Source organism: Cricetulus griseus, chromosome 4 (assembly GCF_003668045.3).
Source record: "Cricetulus griseus strain 17A/GY chromosome 4, alternate assembly CriGri-PICRH-1.0, whole genome shotgun sequence".
NCBI lineage: Eukaryota > Metazoa > Chordata > Mammalia > Rodentia > Cricetidae > Cricetulus > Cricetulus griseus.
The window spans coordinates 40,498,136-40,512,011 of NC_048597.1; the positions used below are offsets into that span (position 1 = coordinate 40,498,136).

The following is a 13,876-nucleotide window of genomic DNA, read 5'->3' on the forward strand; positions in this document are numbered from 1 at the left end:
CAACAACAACAAAAAGAATTGTTAGCACCTTTACCTCAGGCTAGCATACGGGCAGTCTTAATTTATTTCTAGTAGCTCTCTGGGCCCTCTGTGATATTTTTTTCATGAACGAAGAAAACCCTCTAAGTATTCCAGTAAAGCAGACATTTTGAAAGTTATGTTCGATTTTCTTAAGAGAAAAACATTATAGCAGTAAAAGACGTAGCTTTTTCCTAAGGACTCTCGAGAACTCGGTATGCTGTTTCCAGAGCAACTGCAAGCTTTTCCTGATTAATTAGGATGAAGACTCATCCACATTACACCCGAGTATCCATCCAAATTGCCAAGGACCACCTTCCTCAGGGAAAGTGCTCAGAGCCATCATCCCAAAGAAAATTGCCTGCGCAGTCACAAGCTAACCTGTACCACCTTTTTGGTTTTCTTTAGGCGGTCAGGCTCACAATGGACTGTGAGCTTTCAAAAAGGAAAAAGATGGAAGCCACCAACAATGCTGCCAACTGAGTGAATGTTACTTTATAGTTTGCACAAAGTCAAGCAAAGTATGTTCCCATATTATGTAATATCAATAGCCTGCTTACCTACTGCTTTAGTCTAGGTTATTCTTGAATGTAGTGCCTGAAACAAAATATAGATACATTCTACTTGGGACTGTGATCCCAGGGAACAAGAAAAACAGACAGGAAGGTTGAATCTGAGCACATGGCAAAGGAAATCAGGGCAGCATTGCCAAGAGCTCACTGTTATTGCTGTGTAAGACAGAAGCATCTCACGTTTTGTCTCACAGATGTCTTTCTGATAGACAAGAGACAGAAGCATTTCTCTGCCAGCAGCCATCTCTGTGTGGAGGACTGCTTGCTTGAGATGCCAACTCTGCCATCCTTCTCTTTATACCACAGCATTGGTGAAGCCTCAGGTAGGAGGCTGGATGCTTGGAATAGTGCTTGAAGCACTGTTAACAAAGAGTAGGGTCTAACTTTCCAGAACTGTGACCTGAACCCAAAGTTGAAAAGTCCTGAGCAGTGTGCCAGAGGCCTGTCAGAGTCTGCATAATACATTTTTAGGCCTGAATAAATCTATTCCCACTTCTTTCTATAATCGTACTTATGTAGACAGGATCGACCAAAGGAAGATCAAATATATTAGGAGTTGTTTCTTTATAGCAGTTTTAACCTCGAGTCCTGTTTGTTTATAAGAGAAAACCAAGACATTATTCTTGCCAGGTGGTGGTGATGAATGCTTTTAATCCCAGCACTCAGGAGGCAGAGGCAGGCAGATTTCTGAGTTTGAGGCTACCCTGGTCTACAGAATGAGTCCCAGGACAGTCAAGGCCACACAGAGAAACCCTGCCTTAAAAAAATAAACTTAAAAAAAAAAGAAAAGAAGGAAAATCAAGTATTCTACTTGAAATGTTTGTGCGATAGTGAGCAGTGTCAGTCGCCGTTTTCTCTCATGCAGTTTCGGGAGGTGAGAATTGAATTGTTTGGAGGTGAGAAGGGCTGAAGAAAGAAAACTTTCTTGTGGCTCTGAGAACTTAATAAATTATTATCACAGACTTTTCCTTAGATAGTCTTCTCGTGATGCTAGTGACAGAAAACATGACAAACATGTTTTAGAGAGAAACTGGTAGAAACACAAGAAGAAAAGCATTGGGATAATGACCATCACATGAAGGGTTGGCATTAACATTTATGGGAATATGGGGGACTGCATGATTTGTCTGTTCCTCCCGAAGAAATAGTGATTCACCAACATCTTAACTGCTGTGTAACGGATGTTAATAAGAAAGCCAGCGAGTCATTCAACTCAGCATGTGTTGAGTTCGACTGAGTATATGGTATATGGCTGTGAGCAAGTCATAATGTAAAATAGTACACCCAAACACTTACGAATGCGTGTCTTTGTAAGGTGTGTTCCAGAATAGTTACACACTTAACTGGATCACCACAAATCAAGTTTCAAAAGACTGAAGCCATATTTAATATGAATAAAACTGAAAATTAAGTTTATAAAGATACCAAAGGATTCCAAATGCTTGCAGTTTAATTCCAAATGTTTGCAAAAAAAAAAAAAACCCAATGACTAATTAGTCAGTAAATTACATTAGAAATTAGAATATACTTTGAAATTAATTCTGATTTTAAAATACTATGAGTTGATGTGAAATTGAATGTTTATAGGACCTGGATGTAGTAATGCATGTTTGTAATCCCAGTACTTGGGAAGTGGAGACTGGAGCTCAAGGCCATCTTTGGGTACATATAGAATTCAAGAGAAGCTGGTCTGGGCTACATGAGACCCAACCTTATTAAAAAAAAAAAAAAAAAAAAAAGCTCAATGGAAATATATAGCTCTAAATACATCTAAGCATTTATACAGAAATATTGTGAAAAGATTCTTAATCAGTGTTCTAAAAAACCAGAGGGTGGGTATGGGATGCAGTACTCGCAGAGGCCAAATGAGGGTGTTAGGTCCACTGGAACTGGAGTTAACAGGTGGTTATGAAGTACCCGGTGTGGATGCTGTGAACCGAAACCCCATCCTCTGCCAGAGCCTTTACCTCTGAGCCATCTCTTCAGCCTGTGACTTTTCTGTATGATAGCTTTCTGGGTGTTTGAGCAAACAAATTTGCTGAGTTGAGAGAAAGACTCAAGTTGGAATGGGTGGCATGGATTTTCATGACAAAGGACCATTGACGTGGGAAGATAGCACACAGCAAGTTTCCAAAATCTGCAAAGAGATCATTGTGTACCTTTTGTTCAGTGCTCGGCTTCCCACTTCTCAAGGCTGGGACCATTTCATCTGCAGCCAGCCATAGCTGACAGTCCTCGCTGAGAACAGGATCCCTGAAGTTTATGTATTACACCAGTGGGGCTCAACTGGCCAGATTAAAGTTCCCCACCCAAAAAGGAACTTGAGAACAAGCTTGAATAGTATCCCTCTGATCCAATATAAATCCTCCCAGAACAAAGTACAAGTTTGTTAGTCCAGCCCTCCCAACAAGCACTTACAAAGACGTGATTATATTTACAAGAGTCTCACATGGGGAAATGTCTGTGAGAGTTGAAAAGGAGAGGAAGCCAGTGAAGGTGGAGTATTTAGATCAGATAACCCACTTTACTTTACCCATGTGTGACTGGGTATATCTGCCAACTGGACTAGGCCTGCAGCATCATTTCTGGGTGTGTCTGTAAGGTGTTTCTGGAAGAGATTAACATTTGAGCTGATAAACTTGAGTCCTCAGTATGGCTGGGCATCTAGTCTATAGAAGACATGAATAAAGACAAAAAACACAGGTGGGAGATTGAGGTCTTTCTCCACCTGACTACTAAAGTGAGGCCTCATCTGCAGACCTTGGGCTGGGGCTAACACAATCAGTGCTCTTGGGTCACAGGCCTTCAGGTAGCAGATCATGGGACTTTGCCTCTATGCTGGTATAAGCAATTCTTTATAATAAATACCTGGGTGGATGGATAGATGGATGGACCCTATTGGTTCTGTTTCTATGGGAAACCCTGACAGGGAAAGACAGAATATACCAAGATGATTGTGCTACAGTGCGATTCTAATCAAGTTTAAGGTTGGCTGATAAGCCAAAGTTTCCCAGTGGAGACATCCCCTACTTCACAAGAATAAGCCTACGTTAGTATACCTGCTTTATTCAGCTACTGTTCTCATGGAATGAGCCTCTGAGAAATGTGCCTTGGCAGGAAAATAACACTGACTTCAGAGCAGCAGCAAGGACCACTAAACTCTCAAGCAAAAGGTCCAAGCGGTGTATTTTCACCCCTTGTACTGTACATCCACTACTTAGGGATGACTTGACCTGACTGCTAGAAAGACGGCTTAAGTGCCAAAATCAACTTGGAGCCCGTGCTAAGTAATTCTAGAAGTAGGCGAATATTCTCCTTTCCCAGTGAATAGTCACCCTAATAAGTGGCCAGAAGTCCATTTGGGGAAGAACTCGAAAGTCATAACAATATGCATATGTCATTGTATAACAGGGTTTTTATTTGTGAAAGTGGGGCCACTTTTCCAATCTCTGTAAGCCTTACAATTTTCTTCATGTCTGGAAACTGGAGCGAGAGATTGTAAAGGTTCATCAGGGACAGTAGCATTAACATCTTGCTTTTCCATTTTGCCTTAATTACTTATAGAAGGTAAGCCACATCCTTCCTACTTGCTCATCTGTTTTGCCTGTAGGGGCGTTACCTTCAATTAATCATCTCCCTAACACCCTGTGAGTCAAGCCCACTTAACTACCCCTTCAATTTTACCAGTTGTTACAGTAATTATGGCCTCTTGGCTTTTGGTAGCTAAGCACCAGTCCTGCAGGGCCCTTTATTACTTCAGGGTCCATTACCCTGAGTGATATTAACAAGCCCAATACCATGACCGCCTCATCTTCAGCCCTATCTAAATAAAAGCACCATCACTTATCTCAGTAATACTGGTACCCTCTCTCTCATAGGAGTGTTCCTGTTGGCCTTGGTGAATTGTGTGTTCTCTGGTCCTTGCCTTGGAGCAAACCATATAGGTTTTCTATCCTCACAGTATATCCATCCCAGCATGACCAGTTCCCTAGGTCTGTTTATGTCTTCCCTATTTACCAGAGCAATGTGGACATCACGACTTTGCTCAGAAATGACCCTTTCGCTTTTCAGGCCTTTAAGAGACACTCTATGGAGGAATTTATTTCATTCCCAGGTGTTCCTCCTAGGGTAATATCTTAGTCCATTTGTGCATCTCTAACAAAATATCTGAGGCTGACTAATTTACAAAGAACACAAATTTGTTTCCCACTGGCCTTGGGGATGGAAATACAAAATGAAAATGAAAATGTCAGCAAGTTTGGTGTCTACTGAGAGCCTTGTGTGTACTTTTTTCTAACTTAATCCTCCAGAGGTATTGTACTCTATTTCCACATGGTAGAGTAGAAGGCTGAGGTCTGGAGAGCTCCCCTGCAGCCCGTCTTAGAAGTCATGAATCCAATTCACCTTCATCACTTAATCTCTAAAAGGTACCAACTGTTAATATGTTCACCCTGGCAATTAAGTGTTTTCACACAATTGAGTTTGGGTAGACAGACCACACCAGATGATAAACACTTTGTAACTGAAATAGTCCTAAATAAATGAATCCTTCTATGCCTGCCTTTATGTTCTATCACCTCAGAAAAGCATTGATCAAATTTATTCACCTGGCTCTTGCATATGTGTCCCACAGCTTCTTCAGTAGATAGTATTTTTCCTGCCTTGTCAGATCCAGGATAGCTCCACTGACTTTGTGTGGAATTTAACTAGTCATCTTTTAGCAGTCAGGAAAGAAGACAGACATTCCATGGGTGAGGGTGCACACTCCACCATTTATTTACCTTTCGAGACTTAGCCTTTGGCTCTCCATATACAGATTGAGTGTTTGCCCAGCTTTCCACAAAGCACTGTTTGGGCCAAAGCAATTTCATTGCTAAACTCCCCTAAATACTTAACAGGAAAATACTGCCAAGCTTGAGGATTCGTCAACTGAATAGGAAAAGATGAGTGTTTTTGACTTGATAGAGGAAACAAAATACTTCCCACTTGTAGATGATAAACAGAACTTTGGAACCCAAACCTGACAAAAAATCATCAGAAAAAGGGAAATTATAGACCCATCCTCAAAGATAAGATTCCTGAATCAACCTGAAAAACTCATAGAAATAAGAGGTATTCATTATAAATTTGTTAATCTGTTAATTTTAAATTTACAATCAGTTATGCACAAGCGAGGTAGACAGAAACCATGGGCAGTTTCTGGATTTCAAGGGCCTTCATTCTTGTTTTGGATGAGTCATTTCACTACACCGTAAAGAAAAGAATCTCATCACCTTTCATGACATAGAGTCTGTTAGGCTGTGTATCTTTATATACTTGGATAATTGTAATATTCATACAACATTTGCATAGGCACTGCCCTTCATAATTTCATAGTTGCAGACTATCATAATCCTAAAATGGACAGCCTGTGGAAGCAAGTCATAAACCACCTCCTAGGAATTCCCGTTGTTTACATGAAGTCTGTTGTCACTGTGTAAACAAGGAGATTCACCCCCATTCATCTTTTTCCCCCCTAGGAACAACCTCCAGGATGCCTCCAGAGAGAAAGTAATGGAAGTTAGCTACCTAATTTTCTGTTTGGGAGCCAGTAAGTCTCTCAAATGTCGATGCTCAGATACTAAACAAAATATTATCAAATGAAAGTTGCAATGTATAAAGAGACCAGTTCATCATGAAATGGTTTAACATTTGAAAGTTAATTAATGCAATTCATCATGTAACAGAACAAGACAAACCATATGTCAGTAGCTACAAAGCAAACAAATCAACACACATTAACAATACAAACTGAAAACTAGGAACAGAAGGGAAGTTGATAGCAATCTATTAAGAAAACCTACAGTTAGCATACTGCTTAGTAATAGAACATGGATCTTTCCCACAATTGTGTATTGTCCCTTGTCACGCAGATCCGGCATGCCACAAGTGATTGTGCATGTAGAAAACCCGGACTGTTCTACAGGCTATGAGAATGACTGAACTTAATGTCAAAATGCCAGAAATTGTATATCTTTACATTGGCTCAACTGAACAAATTAAATATTTTAAATGTGCTATGAATAACAAGTTTCAAATAGCTAAGAATAAACCAGTTGTGAGATTTACAGTTTTCTACACTAGCAACTGAAAAGCATTACTCAGACATTAAACACTTAAATGAGTGGGGGTATAAAGTGTTGAGGCATGGAAGACTAGATGTCTTAAAGATCAATACTTTGAATGTACTCAATATATATTGTCTGTGTCATCCCCATGAAGCTCCCAGGAGATCCTTTTATTTTGATGAAATTGATAAGCTGCCTGAAGTGTATTTAGAAATTGAGTTGATTCGTGATAGCTAAAATAGTTATGAAAAATACCTTCAGGACTATCAAAACCCAAGCAGGCTACAGAATTTGGGGTACTTCACTGTTTTGTACAATGATGACTACTAGACTAATGAAATAAATACAGAAATGAAACACTGGGTAAATTTCCCTCTGAAGGCAAATGCTTTGTTCCTCACCTCAGGACACATGCCACACTCAGACATACTTCTGCCCTTAAACCAGAATATAAGTTTAGTGTATAGGAGGAATGAAGCCGTCGGAGACCCACCCAAAGATACATGCAAATGAAGACTTGGTGGCTTCTGTTTTCCCAAGAATCAAAGTCACGGTTTCACATTTAAGACTGGATGAATACCTAGTCCTCCATGTCACACCCTATGTCCTAAAAAACTCACTCAAGAAGGGGATTGAAAAGAAAAATCTCATCGGTGAGTAATCTCCAAGAGAAAGCAGTGGAGTTTATTGCTGATGAAAGTTTCTGAAGAATTCCACATTTCAAATCATAGTCTAAAAAGAACCTAGAAAGAATATATATATATATATATATATATATTCTAAAAGTGAAATGCTAGTGCTCTCTGCCCTGTCCTGTTACCCTGAGACATGATGTGGCATAAGTTAGTCTAGGTACAATATTATTGAATTTGCACGTGCCTAAGTATAGGGATCCCACACTGTCATACAGTCACTATGGTGTCAGGGGACCACAAACATTTCTTTGGTGCAACTGAGAGCATTAGAACAATAGTTCTAGCAGCCCACAGACCTGAAGGACTCTTTAGAAATTCAGTGTGAACTCTGAAAGATGCTTTAGATTTCATCAGATATCAACATGGGGTGCATGCCAATAATTACCAGAAACGACAGTATTCATCTTACTTGAAGCCAAACACAAATAGACACCAATCAAGAATCAAATGCTATAATATCAGCTAGCCCTCTATAACATGGCTGCAACCCTGAGTGGAGAGGGAGTGCTGTGTGCTTAGTATGCCCCCACCAAATTCATATGTTGAAATCCTTCTTCCAAAGGTGGTGGTATTTGGAGGTTGGGTCTTCAGGAAGTGAACAAAATGTATTCCCTTACAAAAGGAGCTCAAGGGAGCTCATTCACCCTTCTGCCAGGTGACAACAGACAGCTGCCAGGAGCAATTAAGTGTGTTCTCACCACAGACTCTGCCAGCACCTTGATTTTGAATTTTTTAGCCTCCAGAATTATTAGATGTTTCTGTTATTTATAACCTATTCAATTTATAGTGGGTGTTTTGTTACACTAACTCCAACAAACTGAGAGAAAATGTTGCATTAACTTATTTTAAAATGGAATGCCCGTATTTATCTCAAAAATAAAGGGTTTGAGGGGTGTGTGTGTGTGTATGTATGTATTTATGTATGTATGTGTGTGTGTTTTCATATGTATACCATAGAACAGAATGGAAGAATTGTGTTTAAATTTGGAAAAATTAAAACCAGGTTTCCATAGAGCTGAGTACATTAATTAATAAGGACACCAGAGTTTCAGGCAGGACTAATAGCCTACTATTGAAGGACAAGTGACCCTAGAGCAAACAAACCATCTGCATGCAATTGTGTTTTGTTTTGGTTTTGGTTGTTTGTTTTGCGTGTTCTACAAGGCCCTGTTATTGGCGATATTATAGAACTGTGTACTGTGTACCACTAGTTCATAGCAAATGAACTGATGTTGGAGAGAAACAAAATTGAAAGGCTTCTTTAGTAAGTTTGACTGTCAGAGTCGTTCTTTTGCAGATATTCGGGGTACTTTCCAAAGGAGATGGCTTGGTGTGTGGGAAGTGTATCTACGTGTGGCCCTGGTCTCCCTTCAGAGAAGGACTTGCTCCCATTTGCTTCGTGAACTGTTAACAAGCAGCCTGCAGCTGTCAGGTCTCTTCTGCCATCAGGTCTCCTCTGGACTTGCCTCAGCAGCGCGGAAGCACTTCATCTAATGTCACACTCCTTCACAGGATGACACACGTCAGTGACTGATCATTGCTGGGATGCAAAGTTGTTCCATGGCTCATCTCCAGAGTTCTCTGTGGTTCTGGCAAGAGCTGTTGTTGAGCCTATGTAGCAGCCCAGCTTGCTCTTTCTCTTCTCTACAGACGCTGGTCCAAAGCACACTTCTTAATAAACAGCCACAATGTCAACTGTATTTGAGAATCTCAAGAGCTGCATCCTAGAGAACACAGAGGCTCTGACCTCCACCCCGCCCCCAACAAACACACCTTCAAGTTCTATTTGCCCAGGAAAAAAATATAGAAGATCTAACCGGCACCAAGTTTAAGAAACACATCTGGCTGCTGCTAAGTACAGATGTGAGAACTGAGAAAGCACACTCATTTTTGTCAGACAAATACAAATATTTTGTATTCACAGCTGCCTTTGGACATATTTTGTAGAGAAAGGGGGAAAGTACTGTGAAAGCCTTTGACAATCTGTTTCCAAGAAATAAAAGCCACATACCAGAAGTCTCATAAAACTAAAAGAAAACGGCAAATTTGAAAAAGCTAAAAAGGGGGAGTTATCACAATTGAGCTGTTGAAATGTTGGTGTTCAGTAATACGGTGGCTGGTATCATTTCAAGATGTGACTCTATTTCCAAAAAAAAAAAAAAAAAGCCTGGAATAAATAAATATTTTTGCATAACCATATTTGTATTTCAATGGTACCTTGAGAGGATAGCTTGGAAAACTGACACCTAGATAATCAGTGACAATGAGCCATCAGACTGCATGCTCAGCACAGAGCAATTTCCAAGGAGGAAGAGATGTGTGCAGCCTCTACAAATTTGGCTTGGGGAGGCGTTTGCTTCAGATCACTTGAATAAGCTACTGTCTATGGCTCACAAGGGTCCCGTTCTTAATGAGGTGGTGCATGGCAGCAACACACTGTGAGTCCAAATAGCAGATGGCAACGCTGTTGAGTAGGCTGGCATGCTGATGTCTAGCCACCAACTGGCAGCAATCATTATTAAACTGATTCATGTGCCCAGGGAAAATCTTCATAAGAGCCTCAGCAAATGTAAGCAGCAAGAGGCAAATGATCTGTCCCCATATCCTCTATAGAGCTACCTATATTTTAAAAATGACTATCCTGCAGGGCTGTCTACATGAAGGATGGCAAGATATGTGAACTGGAGGCCCTGTTCCCTTGCTCTATACTCATATGCCTTTAAATGTGATGGCTGTAATTTCTGTTTGGTGAATAGCTTTGACTTGAAGGAAATAGCTTCGCAGCTCTCACCCTGTGGGCACATGGCAAATATATTTGGTGGCAGGCAAGTGCTTGTGGGCTCTCCAAACACAGGTTCTGTGTAAATGTTACACAAATTGAATACTGAACATTGTCTGCCTCAAATTATGAAGTGATGACCTAAATAGCGCATGGTCCATCCACCTGTGACAGGTAACTCAACCTGAATGAAAAGCAGATAAATACAACTAAAAACATTATAAAACTATTCTCATATGAGGACATTTCCACAAGAAAATCGTAGAAGTACTCATTGTGAAAACTATGTCTTTATAAATCAAAATAATCAGCAGATAGCATGCTTCTATTTTTTCTGTTTGTTTTTTGAGACAGGGTTTCTCTGTGGCATCCTGCTATCCTGGAACTCGCTCTGTAGACTAGGCTGGCCTTGAACTCACAGAGATCCACCTGCCTCTGCCTCCCAAGTGCTGAGATTAAAGGCATGCACAACCACAACCTGGCTGCATGCTTCTCTTTTCAAATGAAATGGATATGTGTTTGTAACCAGTAAAGCCAATTTATATGTTTGTGCATAAACATTTTATTGAAAAACAATATCCTATTTCATTTACTTACAAAACACAATCACTTAAATATTGAAAAATTCTGATTATTTTATAAATCTTCATTGAATTATTTTCCTAAAATTAAGATAACAGACTTTGTCATGCTTACAAAGAAGAAAGAATTTGAGGAAAGAAAACACTACAAATATCAGATGTTCTATATATTGTCATTATGGACTTTACTGTGTTTTGTAAATCATTTTTATTCAAAGTAATTTTTAAAATCTTTTATTTTAAAAGTGTTAAAGAGGCTAAAGGATGTATCAGTGGGTAAAGGACCTATTGCCAAGACTGGTAACCTGAATTCCATCCATGGTAGGAGAGAACTAATTCCCACAAGTTGTCTTCTGGTAGCTGCATGTGCACAAAAATAAAAATAAATCACTTTTAGATTCTTTCCTTTTAAAAAATCACTTGTCAGTCTGATAAAGATATCCAGGCTGAGGTATCACTTACAAGTTCTATAGTGTGTGCTCTCCTCGTGTCCTTGTGCCAAACATGAGAATGATTCTCTTTCAAAGACAACCCAGCCTCCAACCCCGACAAGAAACTTCAAAGCAAAACTCACATAACCATCACTTCTGCTCTCTCGTCCTTCTCCCTAAACAAGGAATGAAATTCCAGAACTGATCACATGTTTTAATATTTGAGAACAAAAATATCACATCAGCAAATGATCTGCTGATGCATTCCTCAGGTCCTGGTTACTTTCAAGAAACAAATTAAGCCAGTGTCAAAAGGTAAGGTGTCCATGTCTTGCTCTGCATGAGAAAATAACTGTATCATGTTAAAGTGAGTCTGAAATGGTGACATCTGACTCCTTTAAGATGGGGAGTCTTTTTTTTTTAAAGATTTTATTTATTTAGTATACAACATTCTGCTTCCATATATATCTGCACCAGATCTCATTACAGATGGTTGTGAGTCACCATGTGGTTGCTGGGAATTGAACTCAGGACCTCTGGAAGAGCAGTCAGTGCTCTTAACCTTTGAGCCATCTCGCCAGCCCGGAGAGTCTCTTAAAACATTGACCAACCTATCATAGCATCGATTTTCAATTATTGAAAAATGTTAGTTATTACATCAGTAGGCTACAATAATGAATGTTGGGCTGTAAGTACTGATGACAGCCAGCAATGAGCAGTCTAGTTTAAAGCACAGGTCTCTGTGTATTCTAGTATGGAGATGTGAAGGTGAATAGGTATATTGCAGTGGTGTGGGTGCCAGCTAGCCCCATTACCAAGAGATGGATGTTTGTTTTTTAGATCAGGTGAAATTTATCCTGAAACTTTATGTTCTAAACAGTTGCTTACTGTCCTCTCACCCTTCACAAGAAATGCTCTTTGCAAAGGCATCATTAATGCCCACTGTGCCAAGATCCAAGTCTCATTTGCAGGCTCGCATTGACGCTCACTGTCAGAGGCTTTTGATCAGCTGGGCACCACGACCATCTTGAAACACTTCCCTGTTTGCTTTCTGGAGAGTGCCCATGCTATCTTCCGCCTCCTTCCTTCCCATAGTCTCCCAATTAGCTCCTCATCAAAGTCTTGATTAACTTTTGAGTGCTCTCGGGTTCTCTTGGTTCATTCAGGTATTTGACTGAACATGGATATTTAGATATGTATACTCCATGTATGTCTGCCTTACTGAAAATGTCTAGAACATAGTGGACACTCAATTATATTTGTTGAGTAAATGAATAAATATGATGATAATAATAAGTAACTATAGTAATGACCATCTGGAAATTAAATAATTCCTAACATCCCATTGAGAGAGGTGTAAATATCACCACTCTTAGCTCTTTTTTTTTTTCAACTTTTTTTTATTTGAATTAGAAACAGGATTGTTTTACATGACAATCCCAGTTCCCACCGGTCCTCCCCTATCTCCCCCAACTAAAACCTTATCTGTCACATATCTTTTCTGCTCCCCCTGGATGGTGAGGCCTTCCACAGGATGTCATCAGAGTCTTTCGTATCCTTTGGGATAGGGCCTAGGCCCACCCCCATTTGTCTTGGCTCAGGGAGTATTCCTCTATATGGAATGGGCTCCCAAAGTCCACACCTATGCTAGAAATTGAGGTTTAGATAAATCACTTTTTCTCAATACCATGCAGCCAATGAGTGTCATAGTCAGGACTTGTATTCCTGATGTCCTACCTACAGGCTAGCTCCCAACTTCATGCAGTACTTTCTTTCACAGCTATGATGGTAAAAGTATGAAATGCTGTTTTTCTTACATTTAAAAAGAAGACCTAACTCCTCATATGAAAAGCAGAAATGAAAATATCAGTCTACCTTCCACAAGTCACTAATTTATACTGAAATAGTAATGAATTGGAAAATAAAAATTACTACCAAACCATGAGCAATGTCCATTCATCTTACTACCATGAGATACTGAAAAAGAACTGAAATGGAGGAGCAGCAAATCTTAACAGACTGAGTACAGGCACAAAAGGAGACAGGCAAGAAAGATCTAAAACATGGGCCTCGAACTTTCCTCTTAATTGGGGAGACAGAATGAGAGGCAACATTTCATCTAAACAGTAGTGAACACAACTTCATAATTATAGAATTAAAAGTTTGTTAGATTTACCATAGTTCCTTAAAAAAAGAGAAAGAGGATGACAAAGTCTGGGGATGTTATGAAATATAATTGGTGATCTTACAGTTAATTTGTTTTGGACCTGTGTGGTTTACCTCTCATTGATCCCAGAGACATTACAATTAGCACATCCCAGGGATGACTGGAGATAGAGTAGGCAGGGGAAATTGGGTTAATGAGGAAGCATGAAGCAGGTAATGCCAGCACCTCTTATTCCTCAGAGTATACTTGCCTTTATGCTGAAACCAAGCATCACCCTTAAGAGCTCTCAGTCTCACTCTCACGGTTAGATTCAGGATTCTAACACACTTTCCCTCCTTAAAAGTTCAGTTTTTGCGGACAGTATTGATCAGGGTCAACTTTAATTCTGAGACAAAAGTTTTGCCATGGGTACTGTTTTGCTTTAACAGCAATGAGACCCTCACATCCCTAGGAAGGGAAAAAAAGACTTCTTGGTGGTGTCCCAGTCCATTCTGAAGATTGCATTGACATTTAATGTCACACAAGA

General features: G+C 39.8%; 1 long non-coding RNA gene across 1 annotated transcript in view; it reads left to right on the top strand.

Moving 5' to 3' along the window:
* The first annotated feature begins 2,331 nt into the window (after window positions 1-2,331).
* Window positions 2,332-13,876, top strand: part of LOC118238786 — a 29,367-nt gene continuing 17,822 nt past the window's right edge. Inside the window, exons 1-4 of the long non-coding RNA XR_004769911.1 lie at window positions 2,332-5,017; window positions 6,110-6,180; window positions 7,104-7,350; window positions 8,690-11,498. This is a non-coding gene — a long non-coding RNA (uncharacterized LOC118238786). The remainder of the gene's footprint in view (window positions 5,018-6,109; window positions 6,181-7,103; window positions 7,351-8,689; window positions 11,499-13,876) is intronic.